The sequence below is a fragment of the Cynoglossus semilaevis genome, chromosome W, assembly GCF_000523025.1.
Source record: "Cynoglossus semilaevis isolate Cse_v1.0 chromosome W, Cse_v1.0, whole genome shotgun sequence".
Lineage (NCBI taxonomy): Eukaryota > Metazoa > Chordata > Actinopteri > Pleuronectiformes > Cynoglossidae > Cynoglossus > Cynoglossus semilaevis.
The window spans coordinates 6091261-6098811 of NC_024327.1; the positions used below are offsets into that span (position 1 = coordinate 6091261).

Below are 7551 nucleotides of genomic sequence, written 5' to 3' on the forward strand. Positions count from 1 at the left end.
ACTCTGTGACCATTCTTGACTGGCCCAGCCAGAGCCCTGACCTAAACCCAATTGAGCATCTCTGGAGAGACCTGAAAATGGCTGTCCACCAACATTCATCATCCAGCCTGATGGAACTGGTGAGGATCTGCAAGGAAGAATGGCAGAGGATCCCCAAATCCAGGTGTGAAAAACTTGTTGCATCATTCCCAAGAAGACTCATGGCTGTACTAGCTCAAAAGGGTGCTTCTTCTCAATACTGAGCAAAGGGTCTGAATACTTATGACCATGTGATATTTCAGTTTTTCGTTTTGCAAAAATTTCTACATTTCTGTTTTTTTCTGTAAAGATGGGGTGCTGAGTGTACATTAATGAGAAATAAAATTAACTTAATTTTTTGATTTTAGCAAATGGCTGCAATGAAACAAAGAGTGACAACTTTAAAGGGGTCTGAATAATTTCCGTACCACCCACTGTATATTTATTTTATGTGCACTTTGTAGGGGCTTGGGTGGTGTCCAGGAGGAAAATTAATTTTGTTCTATGTGAATTCGGGCTTGCCATCATTCCGGGTGGATTGACCAAAGAATTCCAACCGCTAAATATTGGTGTTAACAGGGCATTTAAAGTTAAATTGCGAGCTGTGTGGGAGCATTGGATGACAGAAGGCGAACACACATTCACCAAGACAGGGAAGCAACGCTGGGCGAGTTATACCACTATCTGCTTATAGACCGTGGATGCCTGGGCTTAGTTATTAGTCTCAAATGTCATCCGAGCGACATGCACCTTATAACCCGGTGCGCCTTATGTATGAAAATAGACCCGTTCATTGATATCACACCTTATAATACGGTGTTCCTTATGGTCCGAAAAATACAAGGTGTGTGTGTGTTTTTATATATATATATATATATACATTTTCTTAAACTTCTGAAATTTCCGAAAATGTAGAATTTTCCGACCTCGGAAGGGTTAAAGAACAGTACCATAAAGTACCGATCGCTGCTGCTGTTTCTGTTTCTTTTTTTGTCGTCACTTTTTTGAGTCCCTGTTACGCCCCGCCCTCCTCCGCTCCGGGCAAAAACCCGAGGAGGGTGCGATACGTTACCGTGGCAACGTTCGAGCAGTGAGAAGAAAAAAATTGCGATCAGATCGGTTCTTCTCTACATATACATATATATAAATACATATACATATATATAAATACAAATATATATATATAACAATACATATACATATATAGTGCAAGTTGGGTACCAAATTACGTGCACAAACTGGTGCATGCACCTGGTAATTTGAGCCCTGTTCACATTTTCCATTACTTTTTCTCACTTGAAAAGTGGGTGGGTTCAAAGAAAAGGTGCTTTGTCCTGAGTTGTTTAACACATCTAGATCGTTTGTCTCATATTCATCTTTTGATCTGAAACCCAAATCTCTTCAGTATACAACAAAAACAAAGGAATTGACGTTGCCGTTCCAATACTTTTGGAGGGGAGTGTATTTATTAGACAGACTGTGGAGTCAGCATGTGCAGTACACATGTAATCAAACAACTACTGTATATTGGCAATATTGCAAGCGAGACAATACTGGGCACGTGCCAACTGCCTGCATCAGTCAGTGTGCATAAGACTGACAAATGAGGGAACACGCATTGCTTTTTGCAAATAAAAGTGGAGGGGGAGTGGGGGAGTGGCCTGTGTGTGAAAGTGAGTGAGGCAGAGCTGAAAGGCTAAATGTGTGTCAGTAGGTGCGAACTTGCGGCCCATGTACAGTATTGTCATAATAACAATAATGTTCTTTCTTCTTCAGAAAGCTCTAACCAGAACTATTTACTTTTGTCACATTTTTATGGGAAAATTGTGAAGACCAATGTATATTTATATATGCAGCGTATATCGTTTTGTTTGGATAAAGAAAAAATCAATCAGATATCAGCAGTAAAATAGATTTTAAAGGGAAAACTGTAAGATGTTGTCCAATGTATGGTAGTAGCAGCATAAATATTTAGACAAGTCAATGACTGAAACCATTCCGGGAGTCTGAGCTGGATAAATACACACAGAAAAATTAAAATCTGATACAGCCAGAGCAGGGAGTTGGTACTAGAGGTGGGGAATCAGCACATTTCTGAGTCACATGCTGTGAATTTTCTCCCTCCTTATACCTGCAGAAAATCCAAAACAACCTGCTATGAAACCACAATCGTGCCTCAAAGTGAATACTCCAGTCTTTCATTTTCACTATTTCCTCTGTGCAGACGTCACATTAAATTTGTCATTCTCAGCACGCTTCTTCTGCACAGACACATCAATTCCTGTTTGAGTGTTTATTTGGATTCTTATTTGGATTAAAGCCTGAAAAAAAGTTAGTAAAGAAAATGTTTTTTTTTCTGTATTCAAATACACTACCATGAGAACAATGACAAGCTGAACTCCTGTACGAAAACAGTAAACACTTACGACTGCACAGCTGATTTTAGTAAAAAAGCAATTACGAATTTTTGGGTTGCTGGATCGGCACGAGTATTTGAATACATAGATAGACACCAGTCTCTATGTTCCTATCCACAATTATGATGATGAACTATGGGTCGTGACCAAAAGAACAAGATTCAAATAAAACGTAACTGAGCATAGCATTAGAGACAGCTTTAACATCCACCAGCAGCTTATATTTATTTCCTAATCCAAGAGCAGCCAGCTAAAGTTGGACAGCCATTTGATTAGAATGGTTCAGGGCACGCTGGAGTGAAAGCATCATCAAGTGTCATGCCAAAGGACACATTGGTACATAGATGGAATTAAACCCATGTCCGTCCTGTCAATTTTCATCATCATCATCATCATCATCATCATCATCATCATCATCATCATCATCATCATCATCATCATCATCATCATCATCATCATCATCATCATCATCATCCCCCCCGTGGTACTAACCTAGTTTACAGTGTCTTGGTCCAGGTCCTACTTTCAGAGCAGTTGCTTTTATACAGTGAGTTTTCACTCAACGTTGACATGTAGCCACAGTGCTACTCTAAAAGCAACTCTACTCTGCCATACAACCCACGTCTGTAGGTACAGTAAAAGTGTTCTGAGTTTGGGAAGAAAAAAATGCTGAAAAATAAAGTTTTAGTGCTACAGTTGTTGAAGGTTCACGAGATGATGTCTCATCACTTGATGAAAAACTAATTGCAAAACGCACCGAGTAGGCAAGCTCGAGAGCCAAGCACAGATGAGGTTATGGTTTAATCAGGTCATCAATCATACGTCAGTAAATGTCCAACAAGCATTTATTCCCATATTTTGACCAAACCCAGTCATTATTTTATTTTTATTGTTTCCAGTATCGGAATAAAAACATTGATATGACAAGTAGTACATTATTATGCTTATATCGGACATCCTTACTAGTAGTATTAAAATATAATCCTTTAGTTTCAAACCAAAAATCAATTTCTAAATCTGCACACAGACAAAGTTAATAAAACCTCTACCTGGTATCACTTAGAGTATAAAACATAAATATGCATTTTATTTTCTTCCACATTGTTGGGCATTAACTTCATAATTTCATGAGCATTTTTTTTTCTTCAATGACTTGAAAAGTGATGCCTTTCCATCTATTCAGTCTCACGCCTATCAGTGAGCTACTGGTGTAGTCTCTGTTTCTTTGCATGCATTCACTTATCCATTACACAGATGTTGGAGCTGTGTAGGGCGTTTTCTCTGAGTACTGACATGTGCTCCCAGCAGTAAGCCAGTTGTAAATAGCTGAATATGTGTCAAAGCACAAAGCACAAGTACGTAAGACAGAGCTGCTCGGAGATGGAGTGAAAGTCTTTCAAAGGATTTATATAGAGATATAATAGAGCGTGGGCTGAGAACTAACAGACTAACAAACACAGCCAGAGACTGTTCTCCTTGACTGTTAAACCAACACGCATTTTACTATTAAACAGTACATGCCCTCTGATAAAACGCTTTCTTTCCCATCATATTCTTTTAACGCTGCTGTGGTTCACATCTGTGATGAATTAGGTTGTTTTCAAACAAAGCAAACCTCTGCTGAGTTTTCCTTAGGTACAACTTTTCAACCCTGGTTTAAATATGGCCTCTAGCTTTTTGGATATCAGCGTACAATTAAAGCGCTGGGTTTTGCTCACACTTGGTGGATTGACATTACCCTAAATGTTAACCATTCATCTTTCGAGCTGAGGTGGGACAACAATTGTTGCACTAAACGGCCTAACAAACAACTGAAACTGTTGGAGTTTGCTCCACTTAGTCCAAGTTGCAAGCATTTGCTTCAGTTAAAGATATTCAAATAAAAAAAACACTTTTAAGGATTCCAGGCACCTGGAAATTAATAGACAAACCTCTATTTATAAATAAGACAATGTCAAGTAAGGTAAGACATTGTTAAAATAATTATATAATCTTATGTAAGATGGCCTGAGAAATGAAGCCACCTAATGCTGCATAATGAATTCTCTTCCTCGCTGGGTCAGAAGCCAAAAACACTGGCCCTGATTCTAATGAATAGAACTGAACACTGTTTGATTACAGCGTTAATGAATGCAATGGATCCGTTCCAAGGCTCGCCAAAGAAACAAGTGTGCATTGTGCTGCATTGCAAAAAGCTGAACAAAGCAAAGCTACCAAGGCTGCAGATGATGAAGAAGAAAGTGTTGAGGAAGAGGAGTCGCGGTGGGGGAAGTGGTGGTCTTGTAACTCATAAATATCCCCCTTCCTTACACTATTTCCTTACTTGTGCTTTAACTGGGCGAAGGCTCTTTCTTACCATAAGAACTACTTCCTGTGGTGGCGTCTCCCATGAAGGAAAAAAAGAAAAATCCACAAGGGTGACTGTGTATGGACAAGGCAGCACCTGAGCGGACACTGTCAACCACTGAATTTCATTCATCAAAATATCTGCCTCAGGAACAACATAGAGGGAAATAAATCCTGCCAAGATGTGATGATGCAACATTTGAAAAGCTAAAAAAAATGAAGAAAAATGGCTCCTTTCATGTCAATAGCATCAGTCTCAGAATACCTTAGACTTGCATTATGCTATATATTTTTTGCTTTAATATCTATTGTTAGAATACAACCTATAAACAATACTGAAGTTTGCTAAACAAAAAAACAAACAAAAAACAGACAACCATTAGACCAAAATTGGAGAGATGATAAGAAAAAAAAAAAAAGGATATTCTAACATTTTTTTTATAACCTTTGTCCTGGATGGACCTGAATGGACCTTGTGCAAATTCTGCATGATTATGTCATAATCCCTGTAGACCTGGCAGTTTGCACCTGTTATCAAGCTGGTAGCGTGTAGCTAGCTAGCGCATGTTTGTTAATATTATCTATGCTAAACAAATGCAATATTTATTGATAATGAATAAAAGTAAGAAAATACATTCTAAACGTTGATGCATCTTTGCTGTGTAGCATTGTCTCTTTGCGAAGGGGGTCCCTGTACAGAAGCTAATGCTGTATGGGGGGGGGGGCTTGGCATGGAAAAGTTTAGGAACCCTTGGGACCGTGAAATTTGAAAGCATTAGACTGTGGTCTAATGCTTTCAAATTTCACGGTCTGTTAATGTTACCACCCTCAACTTTGGTCATGGCTGAAGAAATACGAGTGTAAATTGTTTTCTTTTGCAGTTTGGTCTAGGCTAAGGCACTTAGACATCCAGGAGATGCCCAACCGAGAGTCATTTTAGTCATTGCCCTTACAAAGAGTCCCTTCACCTTAGGTGGAGGCCTTTAGTCAGAATGCCTCCAGGACTCCTCCTGTAAGAGGTGTCTCAGGTGGGCCTATCTGGTAGTAAGGTCTACTGTACAGTAGCTAACTATGGATCACTAAGGTGTTCCCCTGAAATGTGTGGAAGTTATAAAAGTGCTGCTGTCTGGAATTCCTTACTGAGACAGATCAGTAAAAGCCAAGTTAAAAGCTTAAATAAAAAGGATTACAGCAAAAAAACAAATGTACAATTCACCACTAAGTTGTACATGAATGTGACTGTTTGTAATTTGTTTCCCTAACATCAGAATCATTACATGAGAAATGGGACCTACTCTTCATGTAATGTGTCTAAGGAAAGGTAACAAACTCTGTCCTTATGTTCCAGTCTGGTATGGTAGAACTAAATAAACCATATTAATGTAAAAATATAGGGGGTTGACATGTTTTCACAACTAAAACCTCATCATTTGAAAAAAGTGGACGTATTTTACTAATAATTTAGAAGATATAGGTCTGGACATACAGTGCATTCGGAAAGTATTTACAGCGCTTCACTTTTCCCACATTTTGTTATGTTACAGCTGTTGGAATTGTGTATATATTATTATCATTTACATTTGCTGTATTCAAAGACTCTGTAATCCTCTACAGCTCAACTTCTGTATTTCTTACAAAGCTGCACCTAAGAAAAATGCCTTATATGGTTTGTTGTTTGTTTGAACTTGTTTTGAACTTAGTTCTGCTTAGCAGAACTATAGGTCATAAGTTTCCTGTTTTTCTCTCACTTTGCGATACCAGACAACTTCCTGTTTTGTACACCTTTGCACAAACTTGTGACTTCTTAGAATGATGATTAGACTTTAAAGAATAAGGAAGTGTGTAAATGACTGTGCTTTAAAGTAAATAAAAAGAGAGGGCTCGGCAGAATGTGCTCAGAGCGAGTTGGAGATTGTAACTGAGTACATCTCTGACCGTTCTCCTCGCGAGTATCTAACTCATTTACTGACGTCTTCTCTCATTTATTGTGTCTTTAGGTTGTTTGAACCTGACAACAGCCTTATTCCAAAATTGATTAAATTCATTTTTTTCCTCAAAATTCTACACACAACACGACAATGTTAAAAACTTTTTTTTTGAAATTCTTGCAAATCTATTAAAAATAAAAAACCTGAGAAATCACACGTACATAAGTATTCACAGCCTTTGCCGAGAAGCTCAAAATTGAGCTCAGGTGTATTCTGTAGTATTCATAAAAACAAAGGAATTGTATGTAGACCTCTGAGACAGGATTGTCTCAGAGGTCACAAAAAAATCTGCTGCTTTGAAGGTTCAAATGAGCACAGTGGCCTCCATCATCCATAAGTGGCAGAAGTTTGGAACCACCAGGACCCTTCCTAGAGTTGGCCGGCCATCTAAGCTGAGTGAAGGGCCTTAGTCAGGGAGTTGACCGATAACCCGATGGTCACTCTGTCAGAGCTCCAGGAGAGAGGAGAACCTTTTAGAAGGACAACCATCTTTGCAGCAATCCACCAATCAGGCCTGTATGGTAGAGCGGTCAGACAGAAGCCACTCCTTAGTAAAAGACACATGGCAACCCACCTGGAGTTTGCCAAAAGGCACGTGAAGGACTCTCAGACCATAAGAAACAAAATTCTCTGGTCTGATGAGACAAAAATTGAACTCTTTGGAGTGAATGCCAGGCGTTTCGTTTGGAGAAAACCAGGCACCACTCATCACCAGGCCAATACCATCCCTACAGTGAAGCATGGTGGTAGCAGCATCATGCTGTGGGGATGTTTTTCAGCAG

The 7551-nt window shown here is 39.0% G+C and overlaps 1 protein-coding gene across 1 annotated transcript in view; it reads right to left on the reverse strand.

Moving 5' to 3' along the window:
* LOC103397045 (cytospin-A-like) overlaps positions 1–7551 on the reverse strand; it is a 53244-nt gene that overhangs the window by 37639 nt on the left and 8054 nt on the right.